Source organism: Vollenhovia emeryi, unplaced genomic scaffold (assembly GCF_000949405.1).
Source record: "Vollenhovia emeryi isolate VEMERY1.0 unplaced genomic scaffold, V.emery_V1.0 DF939177.1, whole genome shotgun sequence".
NCBI lineage: Eukaryota > Metazoa > Arthropoda > Insecta > Hymenoptera > Formicidae > Vollenhovia > Vollenhovia emeryi.
The window spans coordinates 929,058-953,032 of NW_011967189.1; the positions used below are offsets into that span (position 1 = coordinate 929,058).

General features: G+C 42.1%; 1 protein-coding gene across 7 annotated transcripts in view; it reads left to right on the forward strand.

Moving 5' to 3' along the window:
• The first annotated feature begins 1,404 nt into the window (after nt 1-1,404).
• Nucleotides 1,405-23,975, forward strand: part of LOC105563368 (5-hydroxytryptamine receptor 2A-like) — a 122,132-nt gene continuing 99,561 nt past the window's right edge. For 2 of the 7 annotated variants that reach the window (XM_012014913.1, XM_012014911.1), the window contains exons 1-2: nt 1,700-3,052; nt 6,607-6,863. The gene's annotated coding sequence lies outside the window, so the exon portion shown is untranslated. Of the gene's footprint in view, nt 1,473-1,699; nt 3,053-6,606; nt 6,864-12,402; nt 12,422-23,975 lie in introns of those variants that run through there. The other 5 variants (XM_012014912.1, XM_012014914.1, XM_012014915.1 and 2 more) reach the window with 5 other exon arrangements.

A 23,975-nucleotide genomic window follows, 5' to 3' on the forward strand; every position in this document is an offset into this window, starting at 1 on the left:
AAATATAAATTAATTCCGCGTGGATCTCTGATCGCTCGATACTGTGTTTTCCAGCGCAAAGTCCGGGTCGTCTGTTATCGCGCCGCTGATAGGGACCGCTGCTCCCGTTAAAGAGATTTAAAGAGTTGCGAAGAAAGCGTTAACATCGTCGCATTGTACACGTTACTCGTCCGTTGTCTCTTTCTTGCTTAGAAAGAAAAATCTCCCGTGCTCCACGTATAAAATCGTCGTCCGATGTGCGTTAAATGGTATCCTTCAGCATCAGCCAGAAGCAGATAAGAACGTCGAAATTTACGACGCGTAAACGACGCCGCGGAGAGCAGCCGGTATACTGTCGTAATTATTCGAGCGTCGCAATTCAGACCAGCATAAATATAATACTAGCTCGAGATTACCGATAGGCGAGTAATTGCACGCGCGCGGGATGAAGTACCTTCAATCCTTGAAATGAAACGATGCTGAATTTCGAAATACCGCGAAAAGCACCAATAGTGGCTCAAATCCTCAAGATTATTTTCACTACTCCATTCATCAAAACCAAAAACAATTGCCATCAATTAATAAATTCGGTAATATTGGTTTTTCAATCAATTACGCGGTATTTATTTAATAACCGACATTGCTCACGTGCCGTATCAAATTATCTGTACTAATATTTATCATTTTATTGCTTTCATCATATTATTATTATCCATTCTACGTAGAAACTTGTATTTTTTTACAACTTGGAAAATATCGTCACGTATGAATCTTTTTCCACTATTCGGTAAGTAAAAATAATAAAAGGACAACGTTGTGTGATAAGATGGAATTGCGTCAAGAATTAATAGCGAGTACTCACGAGCGCTCTTATAAGCTGTTCTCATATAAGTACCGGGGAGCCCTCTCGGAAACGCGCTCATTATTTAAAGCACGGCGATGAGTATCGCGAAAATGTCATCGGCAAGAAACGCCGATTCGAAAATCGAGTCGCACGACCGTTGTCGCCGGCGTCGTCACGTCGTCGTGCTTGGTCGTCGGAGATCAGTGATTTCTCGCGCGCGCGAGGGTGGCAAATCGAATCTCCGAGGACGTTCGCGCGATCAGAAGAAGATGGAAAAGCGAGGAAAAGTCGAAGGGCCGGGCTCGCCCGAGGGTATCGAGAGGTGAAGAGGTATAGAGAAAGCCAGCCGGTGAAGGAGAGAAAGAGGGTCGGAGGGCTGGATGAGGGTTTGGGCGACGTGCGAGCGTACGAGGGGATCCAGAGGGGAGTAGGGTGGTGACAAACGGGGAGGGTTGAATCGGCGCTTGCGTGGTACCCGGTCCTATCTACTTGTCAGCCAAGCAAAGCTGCCACCACCCCGGCGCTTTGCCTCTCTCTCTCACGGCGGCGCCGCGCTACTCGATAACAAACTCTACAGTACCAGTACTGGCACGGTACTCCGGACCACCGGATCGCCCACTGTCCGTCGCCGACCACCGGTGGGACATCGGTAACGCAAACGAACGAATCGCGGTCCACGCGACGATCTCACGATCTCGGCCACGCGCGCAATAATTTCGGACTTAACACGTTCGATCACGTAATTTTTTTTCCCCCCCGTTACTTTCGCGCGAGAGAACGAGTGCACCGATAGATCCTGCGACTCTCGCGTTTCTCCCCCTCCCTCCCTCCCCCCCGGACCCCCTCCACACTCCTTCTCTCCCCGAGGAAAGATCCTCGCAAGATATGTACGTCCTCGATCGGAGCGTGCGTCAAGACGTGCGCATGTTGATTGATCGCGATCGCGAGGACTGACCGAGACAACTTGAAAGTTTCATCCCCTTTTTTCTTTCTAGTTACCTTCTCCTTTATTCCTCCAATTTAAAACTTCTGTTTGCGATCCACTCAGTCTATATTTGTTTCCCAAAGTTTCTGTAATCAATTTGAAAAATTGAATCGTGACGCTGGATACGTTTATATATCCAGTTTACAAAGTACTACGGAATTAAAATTGCACTTCGTTTTCGCGCAGATGAATGAAACTCTCAAGCATGAACGTGGGTTCAGTGGGTTACAGACGTTATTTGGCGGACCCAGGGCTAAATTTCCTACAGGCTGGTTTCACCAACGTCGATTAACGTAAACCGTGATTGACTGAGGGTCGGTTCTAGTAACGTCGCTTAAGGCCCTGATATCGGTTAAGTCAATTTTCTCTCTCCCTCTTCATATCATAGATAGAACTATAATCTACAAAGAGATAGCCAATTGCCGAGCCAAGTTTACTCGACCCACATGATTGATGTAATTCGGTCCAACTCCATCTATGTTACAAAGAGAGATGAATGACGCGATGATTAGCGCACTCGGGAAATATTCCCGTTGACAAGGTGCCAGAATTATGTTCTATATTACATCCGATGCGATCCTGCGGCGCGATGAAGGATCGATGAAACCACGGTGAGCGTTAATCGACGTTAGTCGACGAGCCTAGGAAAAGCGCGTTTTCAGGCTGACTTTTGTCCGTCCCGAAAAAAGACGGTCGACGGCGCGCGGAGATCGTCCGTCCACTTTCCTGTTCTCTTTGTGCGCCGCTGGTTATGGTGTATAACTTGTTGCTCGCGGGCAAACGAACGTGCAGTGACCGCGGATTGCAATTTTACATCTTCGGGCCGGTCGCCGATGGCAGACTGCCATGCCCGCTTTCGGAGATCCTTTTTCCTAGTTGCGTTCCCCGTCTCCGTTCGATTCGGCGATAAAAATGAAGAGCCGTCGACGCGCGTCTGTTACTCGCAAGTGAAGAGGATGGGGGAGGAAACGAGGCAAAGGGAAGAAAGAGAAGGGATAGAGCAGAAATATCGTAAAGGATATATGGGATCCTGATCCCACCCTACTGTCGACCGACCTTCCTCGTTATTTGCGGCTTAGGACGGCTGCAGAGCAAACATAGTCGTCGCGACCATCCTCCGATATTTGCCACTGCGATTATCCCGCTTTCTCTCGCAAGATCGTGGATACTCACCGTGACGACCTCCCTCGACCTCCGAGCCGAGAACTCGATCGCCAGCCGATTACCCCATCGACGGAACACGGGTATCAGACAAATTGAAAAGTTCCGAACCTCTCGAGTCTCGAAATCTCGATCTCTTCCCTCGCGAGAGTTCGAATCGACTACGGGATATTATCCGTTGATCGAGATTATACCACGGAAATGAAGTTCCTCTCGGTTTAGGATAATTTCCAACTCAGGCGATCTCGATGTCGATCGTCCTTCGAGAGTCGCGATCGACATCGAAGAATAAGAGTGCTTCGCGATAAGGAGATTTGCTAAAACGAGAGAGAAAGAGAAAGAGAGAAAGAGAGAGAGAAATAATGTGCTGCTTTCATATACATTAATTAAGATTGTGGTTTACCCGATACGTCGCTGCCGCTTTCAACAAGTGAAACTAAAAATCAGAAACACTCGCTTAATCGTTCGCTAAGTTCAACTAATACTTTTGAGAAATCAGTCCACGATAAAATAACGTCTTGATTACGAGTCCCGTTGCTCGTGCCTTTGTGCCTTTTTTCTCACGCATAAGAAAAATTCGATTCCGCGGGATGGCGCGGTGGGATGACAAATTGAATTTTACTCAGTTGTCCTCTACCAACCCCGGAGGGGCCTAGTCCGTACTCACCAAGGGTTTTATTTATTAATGTTAAAAAAAGGCCGAGCCGCGTGCTCTAAGGCGTGCGCATTTCACTGTCGAGACTGACACTCGATTTCAGGAGCGAGCCGTGAGCGCGATAAATTGACCGAGTAAACAGGACGAAAGCTCTTGCGGCTTTTCCGTCGCCATCCCTCGGGTCTGAGAGAAAGTAGTGGGAATTAACTAATTGCTGTGTTAAATCTAGACGTACTCGTACTTTTCAATGCATTCTTATCGATAAAGAGCGGGTTTCTCGCGAGATGCGAACGTTCGCCAAGGAGATTAAGTAGTTACGAATGGTATTGGTCTGGCCGTGACCGCCTTTTTCCACTGCTTAAAATTCTGCCGCCGACCGCTCGCCGGCTTCTTAACGAAGTTTGATAACGTGGGTGGATTAAGTAGCTACGGTTAAGTAGCTATCGATAATAACGAGATTTAATTGATACCTTCTCCCCGTCACGTTTCTTTGAGATATCAAGAGTATTTGTTAGAATTTAAACGATATCGGATGCACCGAGCAAGAGCCTCCTTCGGGTTTTTCGGGAAAATATTTTTTTGCATAAATTTAAGTTACTCGAGATTGAGTTTCTCAAGATTCCCATTCTTTTCAGTGCCATTTTCAACAAATAAGAATCGAACTGAATAAGAATTTTTTCCCCATCGAGTTCCGATTGTTTTGCCGATCGAGGAAACATCATACTTCTACTTTCAAGGTTTCCCCAGCAATAAACGAACTCTTTTTTTTTAATAGCAACTATGCCGTAAAATTAAGAAAAATAAGTATTCAGGCATCGCTTCAAATACACCTCACTTCTAACTTTACAGCGCCGAGAACTTTTGTTAGCCGCTTCTTGTGTCTTGGCAAACTGCGCGAGTTAAACAGTTACGAATTGCTTACACTCGACGGTACTACCCGTATTTCTCCCACGTCCCAAATCCCGTCGCCGATTTGTAACGTCCTTTATTGCGAATGGATTTCGGGGAACAATAAAATCTCAAACTGTTACGCTCTCCACTGGGCGAAACTAATTTTTCTATCATTTAGAGCTCTGCCATGAATTCCCTTTAAAGCCGCACGCTCCAGAAAGCTTTGAAAAAATTGAGTAGTTGAAGATTAAAGTTTGTATACTAAGTTTGTTTTCGTCGTTTTATAATTTTCGCTCTGTTATTAAATTTTGTTCAAAGTATCTATAATGATAATAATCATCAAATATTGTAATATTAATTATAATTATTAATTAGTAAATATTAGTAAGTAACTTTAGTTTATTTTTATTGTCACTCGTACTTAATATCTAGTTTGATGCATATTATATTATAGAAATTTGGTATTCAAGAGACTTGAAATTTGCGGTTATTTCATGAAGCAGAAATATTTAATAATTTCCCGTTAAAAATATCACTTTTTTTCCAGAGCAGCTCCTTAATTTTCGAACAAATAAAGAGGCATGAGCATTATGTGCTCCTTCGGGTAGATTTAATTCGCATTCTTCTTGCCGAGAAATTGCCACTGATTTGCGACGCTTTTTCGACCGCAGCGAACATTCCGAAAAGCTATGAGAACTTAGAAATTACAGACCTCTTCGAGTGAACCTATAACGCGTATATATCCTTCAGCATCCTTAGCGAGGATTCTTCCAGCGAGTTTCTGCTGGAATCGCTTGAAAATTTTTATTCTTGATTTTTTTTTTAAATACCGAAGTGTGTTTTACAAAGTTAAAAATACAGGATCAGCCAAACATGATGTTTCTACTTGAAACTTTTATAAACTCCGATATCAAGCGAGAAAAATCTTAGAAAATAAACAGTCAGGTAATTCGTAGCAGGCTTGTAATTCACGTTTCGCATTTTCCTCTTTCTTTTTCAACTGTACTCCAATTAAAAAAAATAAATAATCATAAAAATTAATATTCAGGTAGATATAATCCATCGCTCCCTCCCTTACTCTCGCCGTTGTACATATCGAAATTCCGTGGATTTAAAGAGAAAGTTCTTCTAAATCCTTTGTCCCCCCCCTCTTAATTAATTTTTCAATGTCCAGCAATCTTTCAGGCAATTCTCTGCGGGAACATTTTCTCGTTTTCGACCCCTTGTAGCCACATTGCTTACCAGGCAGCTTTCGAGGCCTTGTTGCGCAGTAGCGTCGAAAGTTGGTTTCCCTTCGGGAAGACCATCATCCAAGAATGGCCTCTGTTACACGCTTTGTTTGCTCCTTCCCTAAAAACGTTGGTTCAACGCCGGCGACCATTTAATTTTCCCTCGGCGCTCCACGCGATGTCGGCAATTTTCGAAAGGGTCGTTAACACGGATCGTCAATCCTCCTTTGTGCTCGCCGATAGAAAGGGGCTACGATCTTCTTATCGCAACTAACGCGACACCATTTCGGGTCTATCAAGGTAGACAGATATGAGGACGCATACGGGATTCCATGAAAAGTAGCAGCCTTAGCAATTTTCGAAGGTTCAAATCATCATCGTGGCATTTTATCCATCTTCCTTTCTCTCTTCTCTTCTCTTCTTTTCTCTTCTCTTCTTTTCTCTTCTCTCTCTCTCTCTCTCTCTCTCTCTCTCTCTTTCTCGCTCTCGCTTCGATATCGAAAGAACGACAGGAGGAAAGGGAGCAGGACGACTAATTGGAAAGCCGACGCGGGGATTAAAGATTTCCCGGACCCGCCCTTTTCTCTCGCAGCGGCAACGGCGGTGGCGCTTAACTGAAATTACGTCAACTGGCGAGTGCGGTTGCACATTATCGACCGACGTAATTGGGTATTCGTTAGAAATAAATGGCCGTTAATGCAATTTTCGGCAGGTATATATATATATCTCTCTCTCTCTCGCTCTCTCTCTGTTCCTCTCTCTTTTCCTGTCTTCCTCTCTTTCTCTCTTACACTCTCGCCAATAATGCATACCGATCCAAGTCACGTTGACTAAAACGATGAAAACATTATGAACCCAATAGCGCACGTGGTCCTCCCTCTTCCGCCGTAATGACCGGGATGATTTAATCATTTACTGCACCGGCGAGAGTCACCAAGATGCTAACACGCTAACGGAGGGAAAACCCGCTACAAATCATCGTCGCGAAAATCGAGCACGACGTCGTCGCTGCGGTGTACTCGCCATCTCGTCGTTATGTCCCAGCATCGTTAACACTGAAGACAGTCTTGTGATAAATTTCCGGCACATAGCGAAATAAATTGCATCGTGGATCATCAGGTAGGTCCCGTTCCCTCTTGAACTTCATTTCGTAAAATTATGAGACTTGCAATAGAGGTGAAAAGGAGAGTATAAGATACTCATTATGTAAGAAATCTCGAGATATATGTATCCGCGATCAAATTAAAGTCGTACGGAAACAAATAAAACTTGTCGCACGTTTGCGCATACGGTGTGATAAGCAGAATTTTTATTTTGCCAGGAAAAAGCTGTGAATTTTCAACGTTTGCGGAAAACGATCAAAGTCGCATTTCTACGTTGTAAATTGTATCTCTATCTCACATCCCTGTGGCGACTAAAGTAATTGATTATTTTGACATGAGCGCGAACGTGCCAGTAATTGTCTAACATCACAAGTCTCGTGATTTCACGAAATACGGTAGCACGTTGAAATTTCCTATCACGTCTATATAGAAACAAATAAAACTTGTCGCACGTTTGCGCATACACTGTGATAAGCAGAATTTTTATTTTGTCAGGAAAAAGCTCAAAATTTTCAACGTTTGCGGAAAACGTTCAAAGTCGCATTTCAACGTTGTAAATTGTAGCTCGGTCTCGCATCCCTGTGGCGACCGAAGTAATTGATTATTTTGACATGAGCGCGAACGTGCCAGTAATTGTCTAACATCACAAATCTCGTGACTTCACGAAATACGGTGGCACGTTGAAATTTCCTATCACGTCTCCACGTGCGATTTTATGGTGGCTGACTCGATTGTAGCCATAGTATACCAGCAAACTGACGATACTTTCGGAGCGACCTGCACGCTATAATGGCGGTCGTGTAATTATCTGCGATGCGTACTGCATTTAATGTTGTTTGGATGTCAATGCCGCGGGTAGAGGGGCAACGGGATTGGTAATTGTTGTTTACAACGCACCGCCGCGCGTCATTGTGCTATGATGACGGCATCCCGTTGTACAGTGAACGTTGCGCTGATGGGAATTGACGGATTTTATTAGCGATGCGGAAGGGAAATTGATCAAATTGTCAATTGTCACGTGTGGCTTATCCGGCGTGTGCAGTTCAATGAAAAAAAAAAAAAAAACTGCTCGCTCTACAATTTCATCGCACTGTTAAGTGCCGAACAGCATCGCGGAAATTAAAAGTATAGATATTTTTTATCGAATAACTTGACGCAATTGTTACGTGGTGATTTGCCACGACTCTCATAATTTTTTCTACTCCTTACATGGCCGTTACCTTCAGTTATGTTTTAATACACGTCGCAGTCGTGATATTTCAATGTAGAATTAATTGCGGCGCGTAATGGATTTCGCTATCGCAAACAGCGATCGGCTTAAATCCGGTTTACGCAAATAACCCGATTCAATACACTTTGGGCAAACAATGAAATGCCATACACAACCGCTATATATTTTTAGAATTATTTCGACGATCTACCGCGAACGCTTTCCCGTGTCGTTCTGCCGGTGGCGGACAGAAAATTATGCGATCATCTCGGCGCTTGAATCGCGCCGCGCGAAAGTTCGATTAAAGCAACTGCGGTTACATGATCTCTCAATTCCCGCGGGATTCAATATTCTAACGTCGTAGAAGTGGCCCAGTATCTTCTAATGTCAATATGTATTATCTCGCAGCTGCTCGCCTATGTATAAGGGTCGCACGTATCTTTCGCACGCGGCGGTTTTCGCGCGAAGCGCTGGATACGATAGTCAATATCGTCTGGGTAGATTAACGATCGAATCGTTCACGCTAGAGATTGATATTATATTTGACTTCCCGCCGATCCCGCCGCATCACCGCGACAGGGAATTCCGCGTGCGGTTAATAAGTAATAGCAAAGCCAAAGAGATAAGCCAATAACCGGTGTGCGATCTCGTTAAATCTAAAAGTTTGCGCTCACGTTTCAACGCTGTTCTTTATTAACTTGGCGTGCGCAAAAAGAATTCGCGGCGATACGTAAATGTATCTTGAATGTATTAAACGGGAAACAAGATTTGCACACGGTATATAAAAAAATAATGCCTTTTCGGCATGGCGTGTAAAATATGTAGATGTAACTATTACAATGTATGCCTGATGTGACTTCTTCCATTATACACATGCACATATATCGTTATAAAAGGATAATGGAACGCGTTCGACTTTTACATACGAATAACGCCATTACAACGCTGTAATAAATGATAGACGCGGGCGACGTCAATGCCGAAAACATTTTTGACACGCGCTGCGAAAAGCGCGCGGCAAATTTTTGGGGACGCGGAAAATAAACCGTCCGAACCTTTTTTTTCACGCTTTGAAATCCAGTTTTTCCGCGTGCAGCGCGGTACAAATGTATCTCGGTTGAAGTATCTCCCGTGACGTAGAGGTGCAAAGCTTATCCGTGCCGGGCAGCTTTTGGTATTAATCTGACCGGGCATAAATCTCTCGCTAATCCACGTAACGCTGTAACCCCGGCTAGCGCTACATTGACGATGCCGTTGTTGCCGCGGCGGGAAATACGGGACTTGTTGAATACACCGTATTTGAGAGGTCCGCAGTTACAGCGGAGTAGTCCGAAGTACTCGCGATTACCCATCCGCTTTTACAGCCGGTCGATCGGCCCTAAGTGCTCCCCTTAAAAGGAGAAATTGAGCAATTCGCGGATCGCACGAGCGGTACGACTAATTTACATTTTAACCGGCCAGATACCCGGGAGAGAAATAATTGCGTCAATTCTTTCTAACAACTTCTCGCAGACTGCTCTACGGATTATCTGTTTTGTATCGAAGAAAACGGAAACCCCCGCGTTTGATGAAAAGAATTTTTCTCGTGAAAAGAAAACGATTATTCGATCGTTGACAATGTACTAGCTATCTTCTGACTTGTCGTCGTTTGCAAGAATGACGATGACAAGGCGCAAATGTCCCGCCGTATCCGGCCTTCGTTACTACGGTGTGGCTATTTTTAGCCAGACCTTTGCACCTTTTCTCGACCTTAAATCTCTCTGCATAAGGTGTGAAATAATTCAGACGCGACGGCTTTTTGCATTTGCAGGGGCAGTCGGTTTTCACGAGGGAACGAGGTCGAACGGAAGCACCGGAATTTTTCCGGAAATTTTACTGCGACGATCTCCGTCGCACGTGACGATTGAATTTGCACTCACGGTCGTCGGAAGCAGTCGCGCGGCGTTTGCAGTCTAAACCGTGCAATCTAAAATTATAGGAGCACCTGGGCGGCGATGTTACATACGGGACAGATAGAGAGGAATATTTTATCTTCAGCCGCGCGCGTCATCATTAATTTTCTTTCTACAAGGGTCACCGAGGAGCACTTGAACTCCTGTTGAAAATACAAAGCCGGCCATTGTGTCATTGTCACGTGGGCCAGCGAGTCACCGCTACGACGTCGCGACGTAATCTTTATTAATCCTAATAGGTTAACTCGCCGCTGATTGATGTTTATTTCGGGGATGGTGCGCCGTAGCCGACTAGCGCGTTAATTATCGGGGCTTCGCCCTACATTTCGCCTCGCGGAAATAATCCGCGGCAGCTCGTTTCCGGTTTCGGGCGGAGAAGAGTAAGGGGGCGGTCGGCTGGCCAGAAGCGCATCTCGTAACTTAATTAGCGAGAGGAGCCGAGGTCTTTTTCCATCCGCCTCGATCATTTGCCGGATACAGGGGATTGTACAAAGTGAGGCGTTCCGGCTGCAAATTGAATCTTTCGTATCCCGATTTCATTTCTATTTCTTGACAGGATAATTTCAACTTCTCGCGTGGGATACAAAATGCTATTGACGCAAAAATCTCTCTCTATGGCTCTTTTCTCCGCGTTACTATCATAAATTATAAAAATTTGCATAAAAACTTGAAAGAGAAACACCGCTTGTGAAATTAATGTTATTTAATAAAGCTAAATATTTACTCTATTTCATATTCCGCCGCATTATATTTCGCTCGCCCATGCTCCTGCCTATCGTTCTATAAATAATACTTTCCCGTCCCCCGCATTATTATGCTCTTCGACTTTCATCCCCGACCATAAATCTCTTAAGAGGAACTCCACGTGAGAGAGACACTCATGAATTAATTATTTTTTCGCATTCAGTAACGCGAATTTATTTCGCTTCCGTACAAATCGAATAATATCCTTTTTCCCGTTCACAAATCCGGTGTTTTCTAAACGGGAAAGGCACTTCACCTGTTTCGTTTCACCTACTTGTACATTCTAACCTGGGATCCTCGAAACCCTCGGGTCACACTCGAACGGTCTGTGTGCGCGCGCGACAACACCGAACCGATCCAATTGAATATAACCGAATGGAGAACGCGTCACAGGGTAGCGACGGGAGAGATGTTTTCTCTGACGCTGGAGAGACGACGCCGTCCGTGTTGCGTCCTCTATTTCGTGTAAAACGATGTAAAGTATATACCGCGGCTTCAAGTAGTGTGAGATTTTTAATCTTGGGAAAAGCTCCCTCCCGGACGGCACACCGGCGGAGAATACTGTGAAACTTTATCAACCGTACCTTCGGAGATGGGCCCTCGCCATTACTTGCAATTCTCCGTTATTAATCGCTACGTTGACGCATTATAATGTGCCGAGCTGCTATTTAATTTGGCGAATATTGCACCGATAATTTTTCACCGATAATTACGAGACATCCGTTTTTCGTAGATATCGATTCTTACTCAAAGCTCACGCCGTGTTTCGATAAACGAAATATTGTGTCTTTCGTATTAAATTTAGTATTAAAATAGATAAAGGCAGCACGAAAATTACATTTTATACGGTAATATATATCCTGGCGTAAATTAATTTTAAAAATATGCGCTATACGTGCCCGCAATGGATAAAGAATGCATTAATAAATTCGCGATATCTTTGCGAGGATTTAAAAAGATTCTCTACGTTTTCACAAGTTTCTTGCCTCTAAAGAGAAAATGTAATGTAATATCACTTCCAAGAGGGAAAGAAAGAGAGAGATTACTATAATTACTAATTTATGTTGAACACGCGTTATTCAAATTTTTTTTTTAATGCCAGCAACTCTATGCATTATAAAACGTTCGTATAATGACAAGTAATTATGATTGTTAAACTTTTAACATTAAATTGGACACGTAGTACATCAAAATTGAAGTCAAACCGCAAACCTTTTAAGCGACATTGTACATGCAAAAGTGAATTTTAAAAATACTCATCCAGGAGCTTCTATCAACCGATCATAATTCTTTTACAGCCTGCAGAATAAAACTGATTTCATTCCAAGGAGAACGTATAAAACGTACCGCTGTATTATGCAAATCTGCCACTTAATCCATTTGTTAGAATATTAACGTGCCTCCAGCCCGAATAGACGCGGTCGGGAGTCTAAACGTGAGAGAATATACCACCCACGGTGCGGCATCCGTGCGCGCTTGTATATTTAAGATTGCCGTACAGGTTTTACGTCTCGTCCGCAAATCGTACGGCGATGAATTTTGCCGGCGCCCGACACTTCCGCCAATAAAAGTGGCAAAAAAATAGAAGCGACAAAGCGCACAGCGACGATAACGGCGACGACGACGGCGGCGACGACGCGCGAATGCCACCCAGGAGATATACCGGAGGTATGCCTTAACGTACTCTTCCGACGTCTCGCAGTTAGATTTTCCAGCGTGTCGTGCGAAAATCTTCCGGGCTCCGCGTAAAACTTTACCGCGATCTCATTTTGCATCGATCACGTTTTCACGCTTTCGCGCTGACGCATTTTCCCACAGACGTGCATTGTTCACAATTCGTATTCGCTTCAATTCGCCCGCGGGCACGAGACAACTACAGGTGAAACGTATCAAGATTAAATAAAATCTAGCCAGACAGTTTTCTCATAAATACATAATTCTTAACCTAACACAATTTAATATTTAAATATGGAGAGAGAAAAAATGAGAAAAAATATTGCGCAATAATGCACGATAAAATATTCGAGTAAAATTGTACAATTTTAGTTGAATAAATAATGTAACAGTGCAATAAATAGCATCTTGAAATTATTATCTAGTCGCGAAATATTAAAAACATTTGTTATAAATTATCTCGCTGCACGGTTTTTCTTCTTTTTGTACATTTATTATGCAGGTCCATAATTAGATATTTCCTGGACACAGTGTATAATTTGTATTACGCTAATTTGATAGCTTGTGGGAATTAAGATGTAATAATCTCTAACCGTGTAATAAAAAACTGCACGCGGGAGAGTGTGCTGCCAGTTACGAGGAATTTTAATTAGCGTATAGGAAAAATTTGAATTAGCACAACCCGCGATGCGAATTATGGGCTATAATTTCTCGCTCGCGATCTCGTCATTTTCGTCGCGGTCGAACCGGTAGCGTGTGTATTTCGTTATGCATGCGGCTTGTGAAATTTGCGGGGAAAAAACCCCGCCGAGATTGCGCGCCGGGATCGTTAATTGATAAAACTAATCACGCCGTTCGCGCACAACCGCGGCGCAACAATTGGACGGTTTTTTTCCCCCCAGAAGAGATTTAGCGCGGTTTTTTTGTCAATTTTGAGTTAAGAGTGGATCATGAGTGCGCACGTGTAAAGCCGTTTTGATGTAAAATGGAACTCGAGTAAATGGACTCTAGCGGTGTAATCGGGCCATGGTCGTAACGTTTGTTTTGCCGGATACCTCCGCCATTGACGTCACGGTACTGTACCGTTGTTAACGGTATATCGGCAACACTAACTTCATTCATACTCAAAGAGGTTATTGAAAAGCTTACAAATGAGCGAGATAACGCGCGTTACTTCTACTGTAAAATACATTAACTATGATGTAAATGTTATCGCCGTTGTCGCATCTGTAAACTCTAGGAAATTTCCGATGCCTCAGGAAAAGTCACATAATTTATTTTTTCAATTAATTACAATTAAATCGCCGTTCCTTTTCGCGTACCATTAAATCTGATTATCCTCTTACGCCGTTAATTAATTCGCGTCGGAAGAGCCTCTTAGAAAATGTTAAACGCAAATCTTTTCTCGAGTTTCGAAAATTACAGGCAATTCAGAGTCTTTTAACATCTCGTTTGGAAAAAAGGGTCTTAAATTACGCGCGATCTTAAGACGACACGTCAATTTTTACGTTCGCGCCCAGACACGGCCGATCGCGTCTGTAACGGAAGCGAGATGGGGATTTAGCAGCCTCCGTCATTAAAGTTCGAAGTTCATTAGAGGTTCTCCGGCGCCGGCGGAATAACTTTCCCCTAAGTTGTTACACTGTTCGCCTCCCTCTTGTGCGCCTCCCCTGTCTACCCCGGAGGACTTAAAAGTCCTGTTCCCGGCTGCTCCTCTTCTAGGAGGATACCTCCCTCCCCTCGACAATGTCTTCGGCGCGGGTCATGTCATTTTAATGACACGTTTCCGATTGCTTTCGCCGAGAGAAACGTCGGCGAGGAGCGTCGACCGACGAACGCGCAACGGAATTAAGGCGAGAACTGAGTTTAGCATTCGCCCCTCATTTTTTCTATTTTTTTTTGTTTTCGAGGACGATGCCACGACAGAATGATGTAACACCAGGTGTCAGTCGGCCGCGCCTGCGTTTGAGGAGGATATATATAAATTCACCTTTGGAAACTAATAAAGCTTAATCTAGATTTATAGAAGGCGCGGCTGAGAACAGCACCGCGACCGCCCGTGGCTCGGTTTTGGAATTTGGATAAAATTGTGTCGTACGGAAAAATATAACAATGCATTTGCAACATGCACGCGTAACGCACTCGTCAGTACGTTGCACGCGCAACACATATGTGCCAACTGTACATTATCCGTCACGACCGATGCATTCACAGAACACGCGCAATTGACAGATTTTAGAATTTCTGTAAACCGGATAATTCCAAGCGCGATATTTTTTTTCCAGTGGCCGTAGCTTTAACGACGATACATCGCGTTTGTTAATTGGGACACTACACGATTTTACGACCAGATTGTAAGATATAAAAATATATCATAAAACGTGCGTAAATTTATAAAAATAGAACGGAAAAACGTGGCACTTTGGAAAGTGCTGTTTATTGAATCAGTAAATTAAGTAGATCGTACTTTTATAAGTTGAGATAATAATTTAAATAATCTTATTGCACCTGTTTCTTGCAAGCACTAAAGCTTTGTACAAGATAAAATGTGCATTTTAATAAGAAATATCGGTAAAGCAATTTAAAAGAATCTTAATGCACGTAAGGCTGATGGCAGACAACTATCCGTAAGCGCTTAAGACTGACGTAGCCGTAGACTTAAGGTAAGGCAGAGAAAAACATAAGCCGTAAGGAACACGTGTTCCACGGCTTACGTTTTTCTCTGCCTTACCTTAAGTCTACGGCTACGTCAGTCTTAAGCGCTTACGGATAGTTGTCTGCCATCAGCCTAATATCCCGCCAATAGGAACCACCGTTGTCGCCTCACTGCTACGTTATTATTATGACGCATAGAACGAACGTTTGAATTTCTGGAGTAAAATCCGCGCGAACGGACGGACGTTGACGCGCATTTTAATTAACGTCACTTCGGGACGAAATAATCTACTTTTTTTTTTCAAATCTCTATCATCGTGCTGCGTACAGTTACGATGGACTGATCGAGAGCTCCGTGGATTTTCGGCATCGTGGTTTCGGCCACGTTTATGCGACGCGTCCGAATGCGTTCATCGATCATATGCGAGAGAGTTAAATGCACCGGTGTGTCGCTCGCGCAATTTGACAAGGCAGTGCTTTCGGAAAATCGATTTGCCGGTAACATGTGGGTCGATGTCACCTGCAACGTGATGCCACATCGGCCGTCATAGACAATTTATTACCGGCCTTCCAAACACCTTTTTACCGATATGGAACTTATGTTCATTGCGTACGTCGCGCATCGTACACATTTCGTTGTTACTCATTTCTTCTTTCTCTCTCTCTCTCTCTCTTTTTCTGTTTCTATTTTTCTATTCTTTTCAGTTAGTCGAGATTTTGTTGAAAATGCAAGTTAGTGTTTCATATTCTCTTGCGAACGAAGCGAACGACGCGAATCGGACAGGGTCAGTTTAGGTATCACTTACTAGGCGGAACGAAACAGACTTACATCGTCGACGAAAATTGTGTCGCGTGCGTTTCGGAGGACTGCACTTTTTAGCGAGATCGTCGGGGCACGATGTCGGAGCAAATTTATGGGTCAATCCGCTGGAGCCATTAATTTTGCATCTCGGAACGACGTGCAGGATTTCTGTTTGTAACATAAATGTAATTTGCTCGGATGGAAGAATAACTATTTGAATTGCGCAATTACAACGTTCGTTTACCTTATTTCTGACAAATGGACGAGTATTATTAGCCTTTCTGGATTTACTATTGAGATTTGTGAAAATGAAATAAATTCTCTATTAGCGAAACGCAATTAAATTGTTTTACGTTTACCGCGATTAGATTGACATTATATATACACGCCTTATCTTTTTGTGGCTGTTCATCAAGAGACATTTATCAAAATAAACTTCTTGCAGCTTATCTTTCACGCGCGTTACAAATATCCCACATGATTAATCGGTTCCCTAATAGCGACTTATTTTTACGTCGAAACAACACCCGTCTTAACTCGAACCATTAATTTTGCGGTCACGTGTTTTAATAATCGTACATTTTTTAATTATTTTTCAGTACCAATCCCTCGCGTTGTATTTTCACCCCCTTATTGCAAAGTCTAATGTCGCTTATTAAAGGGAATGAAAGGGCTCACGCTGAAGTGTGTTAATCTAACGTGTCTCTGTAGTTCTCTCGTATATACGCAGATAACAAATTCATTTGTATTCTCCCGGATCTCCCGCTACAACATCCTGGTACTGAACGCGACAGCCCGAAGCTTTATCTTTTGTCCCAGCTTTGCAGCGGGTCATTTTTATTTCCTCTAAGAGTAACCAATATGGATAGTTTATTGATATATCGTTAGGTGACAGAGACGAATACTTTCCGATAATAAGCTTTGAAGATTGTTGCACATAGATGTGCATAACGTTCTCATATCTAAAGTCACCGGCCGAAATATATGTGCAAAGTCCTTTTGGCAACTTGCATTTTATACGTCGCGCATGATAAAGAAAAGCGTCAATGTTGCAGTATTGAATATTTTATATAATATATATAGCGTGTTATATTTAAAGAATTTATATGAATTTCTCTCTTCGTATGCACGTACATTTTTAAACTGCACACTTTGAAGGTTTTAGTAGCTAATTAAAACCTGTGCCATGTAATGCGTGGCCTCTGAATATTCTAATATTAATAAAATCTAATATTAATAAACTATGTGCATTTACTGGCGACGAAATAAAATAATTATTACAATAAGGAAGTTATTCTAATGAAAAGGATACATTATTAAATTGCTGTTCTCGCGTTGTAGCGTTCTATCAACAATTCCATCGAAATTTTGCGGGAATTCTTGAACATGCTATATTGAAATCACATTTGTTTGTTAATAAACTATCTCATGTAATATCAACGTTTTGCAGTGCTACATTGTTCTTATTCTATGCACGCACATAGATGACTTGCAGTAGCTTGTCGGTACAAGCAACAAGGCAACAGCCATTCTCTCCGAATGGCTTATAGGAAAGCTTTGCAGATTATTAAAAGCTACCGTCAACTCAGATTCCGTGTGACAGATAGGAAATGCCTATAGCCGTTAGCGTTCTCCATTTATCAAAAATCGTACACGCTACGTCAATCTCGGAAATTGAGGCATCCGTCAGTACACGTCTTTCCCACAGAATACTTCAAAATGTTTACAACACGGCGTTTGCATATATCTTATTTTATGCGTTCACAGCGCATTTTATAAGGTACAGTATAAAAATAACTATATCCGATCTATTCAAATCGTCTGACGTGAGTGAACAACTTTGATATTCTTACCGTAAGAACGGCAAGAATGTAGCGTAACGCAATACATTTTACTAAGCACATTATTTAGACTAATCCAATAAAAGTATCTTAAATTCGCTTCTCTTTTATAGACTTAAATATTCTTTAGCTTTTCTCTCAGTTCTCAACGATATTTAAGTGCTCCATATTTTTGTAATAAAATCAAAAAGGGTAGTGCCAAATTCTTTCAATAGTTGTGGCAAAACTCGCAGTATCAAGATTTATTAGGATACATATAACAATGTATCATGACACAGCGTATCGCGTTTTATCGGAAACACAAAGTTCGACTTTCCCGTTGACAATATGTCGGAGGGGATAGTAAACTCTTCGAGCGATTTATAACGCTCATTTCAGGTAAAGTTAGGAAAAGCTCTGGCCAGAGGAAAGTTCGGATAGTTCGCCCGGTAGAGGCGATCCGTAACATCTGGTTACTGTGTAACTTAGGGATGGTCATGGCATTGTAAATATGGATATCGCAAACAATTATCCCATTCGCTTCCGTGATAAACGGTATTTCTCCCGCATAGACCGTACTCGTGCGGTAGTCTATTGTTGCAAGTAATTGCACCAGGAATTCTAACATTTCATGCTCGTTTGTCAGTACGATATTAATTGTTGATGTTTATTATAATTACGACTCCGCGGAAAGATGATTTGTGCAATTTCCCTTTGAAATAAATGGAGATTATTATTACGGGCGCGCATGTATTATTTTCCAATCCAGTCGCGGCTTTTCCGAGTTTAATTACTCTCGACTTCCCGTTTCGCAAATTGTATCGGACCGATATGGGATATTGCACGTATAATTTGCATTTATCGCGGGTAAGCGGCTCGCCATGCCGTGTTACAATTTTCTAAAGTAGTAATAAGTCACTTAAAAATACTTCTGCAAGGAGATAACACCCGGGAGACCAGACAGGCCGGATGAAAAACGATTAGCGAAAGAAGCGCCGTGCTATCGCTTATATGAAACCGGCATGAATAACGACTTTCGCCACGTTTAATGTATTACTGATCACGAACCGTGTTTTATAGGTTCGATAACGTCGACGATACGGCGACGGAAATTTGGCCACCTTTAAACCCGCCGTTCGCACCTTTTTTCACGGTTCTTTGTTATCGCGATCGACAGTTTCATTATTTCGTGCAATAATTGAAACATATTTATACATTTAATAGATTGCAATAATTATGAGCATAGTGTGACAACGATAAATTATTCGATTATGGACTACACGCGAGAAGAGTCCCTCTACATATTGTAATAAACACGTATGATGTAACGTCCGACAATTAAAATAATTAAATATAAATTTGGTATCAAAAGAATATATCAATAAATGGATTTAATCTTTTTTACAACACAAACGTAACAAAGCGTTTAATTTTCTGTCATTTATTTAGCGACGATATTTGTTCATGCGATGCTTGCTTGTACATGCAATGTGATCTTTTCATAAAGTTAACAAAGTTTACAGAGACAAAAATAGGAAATGCAAATATCGGGCAATAACTGAATATCGATTTCCGACGATATGTTTTAACGTTTTAATGACATATCAGTAACAAGCCGAGTATTTTTGGATTATTTGACGTATCGTTCCGGTCAGTTCGCATTACAATCATATTTTTCCTTCCAATAATTTATATACTGTAACGTGCGAGTCGCGTGCATAAACAGATTTTTGTATTTCGTGATTATCTCGTCTGCCAATCTGACAATTAAAAAAAAAACGCATCAGCGAGTATCGCGTTAAATTATCGCGAATCGACAAATGTCTTCGTCATATTGAGCTTTTATTATTCCTCGGGAGGTATTATCGATGCGTTGTCGCTTCGTGAACAACGCGAAGGACGCGTGTGTGGTAGACCTTCATTGCTCAAAAGTTTTTCTCCAGCGAACATTTTTAGATATATTCTCTTCTAAAAACAACTTAAACATTATGGAGAGACATCAGATGTTAAAACGCAACGACATTGCAAAAGTCGTCGTGCGAAGGGGATTAATGTAAATTGTTTCCAACTTGGAACAAAGTATACGTCATTAGTCGATAATCCGTATCTCGCAGCTAAAACATAGCCGTTTTACATCGTAGCACACCGTCGAGCATTATCCGATTGTTACAATGTCACACCACGGCGAAATGTATTCGCGCGCCTCAACTTATGTAAAAGTACACCTTGCCCTACTTTGATAGATACGCGGTCATGCCGTAATAATCTCCATTTTGTGCCTTATCGCGCGTACCCTTGCGATGCACGAGGGAGGTTTTTTTTTTTACAAAAATGACTTCATCCTCGAATTACGTCATCGTTGCCGCTCGCCGAGGCGAAAAATCTTCCCCGACCTCGCATAACTTACAGCAATTTCTTTATCAAAAACGGCCAGATCTTCCGTTTGCGATATAAGAAAAATCTCTTTCCCTACGCACTCTGCAGCGAAGCGAGTTTCGTCGTCACCGCGAAGAACAATTACGCTCGGAAAAAGTTGGCGTACGCGGCGCGTTGGGCACAGAGGGTGGTGGCAATTTAGCTTTATGAGGTACCGCGGATACAGCACTGAAACGTCTTGCAAATTAGATCGCTGATATCGTCATGGCCCGTTCTCTTGTCTATCTGTCTGTCCGTCCGTCTGTCTCTCGTTTCGTCGTGCTCGCCGTGCCGTACGAATAATAACGAATCCAATGAAGCGAAATCTCGGAGCGACGCTACGTGCGCTCGCAGCCGCCGAGAAATATCCGCCGTCTGTAGAAAAATGCAGGACGAAATCTCTTTACCTGCTGCTTTTCCTAGTAGGAAGATTCCGCTCGGAAAATTGCGATCCCTCCTCTCTTCACGCACACGGGGAAAAGACCCTTCCTACCTTCTTATTTCTTTATCCCTCTTACCGTGTATCGCGTATCGTATCGAACATGCCATACGCTTCCCTGTACATTATCCCGTTCATTCAAACAAGTGTATAAGTCGAAAATTGCATGCGTGACTACTTTCTTTTTCTCTCTTTCGCCCTCCCTATTCATATCGGATTCAATTCGTTCGCGAAATTGTTCCGCTGATCCGACAACATTGCGATAAATGTGACGAATCGAGAGAAATCGAAATGTAACACGCGATATTTCATATTAACAATAACTGGAAAGGTTTCATCTTGCAAAGTCAAGGAGTTGATCAAAATATTTCAATTATTCTTCAGAATCACTGATATGTCTCGAAATCGTATAGTAATATTTCTCCGACTGTTTTCACTCGAGCAAATCTATCGATAGCTACGAAAGCAAGCTGATTGTTTATTTTTCTCTCTACTCTTTCTCACTCTTTATGTACAATTGTATTTAATACAAATGTGTTTTGAAACGCAGAAAGAATTTCCATTCATTTATCTAATAAAGTACTCGTATCGCAGATAAAAGCAATACAAAGATAATCATGATTTTAAGAAAATATTTCAATTCAAAGAGAGGAAGAAAGAGAGAATTAATTCTTTTTTAAATAAATCTTTCTTCCGTGATATCTATTCCAGCTTTTTTAAAGATTTTGAAAGCCAAGCTAAAAATATTTGTAATATAAAACGTCCAATATAATCGTACAGATTCGCTTTATCTGGCCAGAGAATAGTCATGTACAAATCGATCTCCGCGCAATCTGCTTTTCATATAACAGAAATATAGTGTTTTTACAACGCTCCTAGAATAATAGCGCCAACACATGGTCGATAGAATTACGATATAGTTTCAATGGAATTGACAGAAGAGAAAATGAGAATTGTAAAGCTTAGTTTTAACACAACCAATATGTTTTCTACGTTTAAGTGTGAAGTTACCCCTTGCTATATATCGTAAATCATGTTCCGCTCTAATTGTTCCCATATATAAAAATGGTTTTTCACACAAATGTGGATATTACGTTCTTAAATAAAAGTACAATGCAGTACTTTGTGTCTCTTAACCAACGTAAGAGTAATACAAAAATGTAATCAGCAACGCGTTTTTAATTTTGTTTTTAATGTATTCTTAATATTGCCAATTTCTATTAAGAGCAGTTAATTTCTCGTAAGAACTGAAGTGGTTGACTCTTGATTTCGCACAGAAAAGCAGCAGGTGGTTCCTGAATGCTCGAGAGAAAAAAAAAAGTAGTAGATAGCACGCCTCGGATCTTTAGTAAAGAAATGGTAAATGGATTTATTCGCTTTTTCTTGCGCAAATAGCAGAAGTTAGAATAGTCGGATTTGGAGATTCAGCGGAAGGGGTACAATAGGATTTTAGAACTTTCTAAAGGATAAAGCGACTTAGATAACGATTTTTGGTACAAGTTAGATTTGATACGCTCCTGAATAATATACTTATAAGACAGCTAAGCTGATTAAAAACAAATCGGCCTTATGAATTGGGCCACATCGGTACCAATCCGTGTTTTTATCTCACAAGCAGAAGCTCCCATATTCATTCGCAAAGCGCGCCACTGTCTATATTTTGTGTTTCACATAAGTGCAAATTCCCAAGTACATATCGAAATGCATGTCTTCTTATTTTCGCAAAATATTCACGAATAGAATCGAATGCAATGATGCGCCATGTGCATCGACTTTCGACTGCTGCTATCTTCTTTGTGCGGGGCATACTTCTCTGTCGGGCACGTCTTTGATGTGGCTTTTACACCTTTCCATCAGGTGAAATTCGCTGAGTGCCGGTTCTGCGGGTCGAAATAGGTAATAATCCCTTGATACTTGGGCCAAGCGAGGAACGACTTCTACAGCCAGCGTCGCATTGCCTCATTCGCCTCTTAAAAGCGGCACTCAACGGAACTCATCTTGGTATTAACGGTGTGGATAGGTACGGCATGAAGGTATTTGCGCTAATGAGCAAAAAGTGCCTCGTCGCGTATAGGGTGGATCAAAATAAACGGGCATTCGACTTAGATTCGACGGATTGACCAAGCTATTATTACATCTTATGTAAAATTATTTGCACTCAATTCCGTTTAAATGAGTGCTTAATAACGTTTTCCAATAATGACAATTTTGTGCGCTATTGTACACGTTGCTCGATGAAATTAATTCCTAACACATGCCAATATAGCCATACAGCATGAGCAGTGTAAAAATTTAATAAAAAAATTCCTCGCCTGTCGCAGAAATACGTCGAATACAAGTGACAGCCATTTAGAAAGCAAGCCGCGTGCAGTCAATTCGATAAATGTCGAACAAGTCAAAGATCGATTTACATGCATTGATAGCTAGCTACGGGACGGTCGCGTTCAGACTTTGTAAAGTTCACGCGAGCCGTGTAATAAGAGGGTGTCTTGAATGGGACGCTCTAGCAAATTGAAGTTATCGGATAACTCTTTTCTCGCCTTTGTCGTTCCGCATAGTACAGTAACAAAGACAGATGGGACATACTCGGAACTCCGTCTGCATTTCGCAATTTTTTAACTTCTCATCCATTTGCCTTAACTTCATCTATCCGCCCCGCTCATCGCACCCCATCTACATTCACCGTCGTAGCAACGTGTTGCCGCAAATTGAAGTTGCCAAAGTAATTTTTTTTCTCGTTCCGTGCCGGCGTTGCAGAATGGCTTGTCGGCAAAAATGATTTAAAGCCAGCTTTCCCTTTTCACCTTCATCAACGATATCCGAGCGCGCACAGCCACGCGTGTCTTCATCCAATTAACAGGGAAACTTTGTATTCGTAGATTTGGCGTAAGTAAGTTGATTTGCTTCGAAAGTAATTGTCCAAGAGCATTTCTTCATTTATTCCTCAAAAAATATTTTTCTTCGTCGTTTTGTGTCACGTATCACTGATTATTATAAAAATTTAGATTTCAACGCACATTAGCGTAGCAATGTTAATAAGGCAAATCTACCTTTATTCATATGAGAATAAAGCTGAAGAACACAGTTTAAGCTTAATGATTCTTATTTACGAAATAACGAAAGTCTCAGAGTAAGATCTTTAAGTGACTTTTCCCTCGGAACTTGGCACTCCGGCGCGGAGTGTCGTGGATTTATTCGATTGGAGAAAGATATAGATGAGAGCTGGCAAAAGTTGGACACACGTGAAAGACGAGATCGGTGACGTCTATAAAAGAATTTCAAACTTCTACTGCACGAAGGTCCGCCGGCAAGTTTGATCATGCACCCCATGGTTCTTTCCTCTGACGGAAAGCGAAGTCGGATCGATGGCGGTCGATGCCAGGCGGGGCGTGAGGTGGGCGATCGCAGAAATATGTG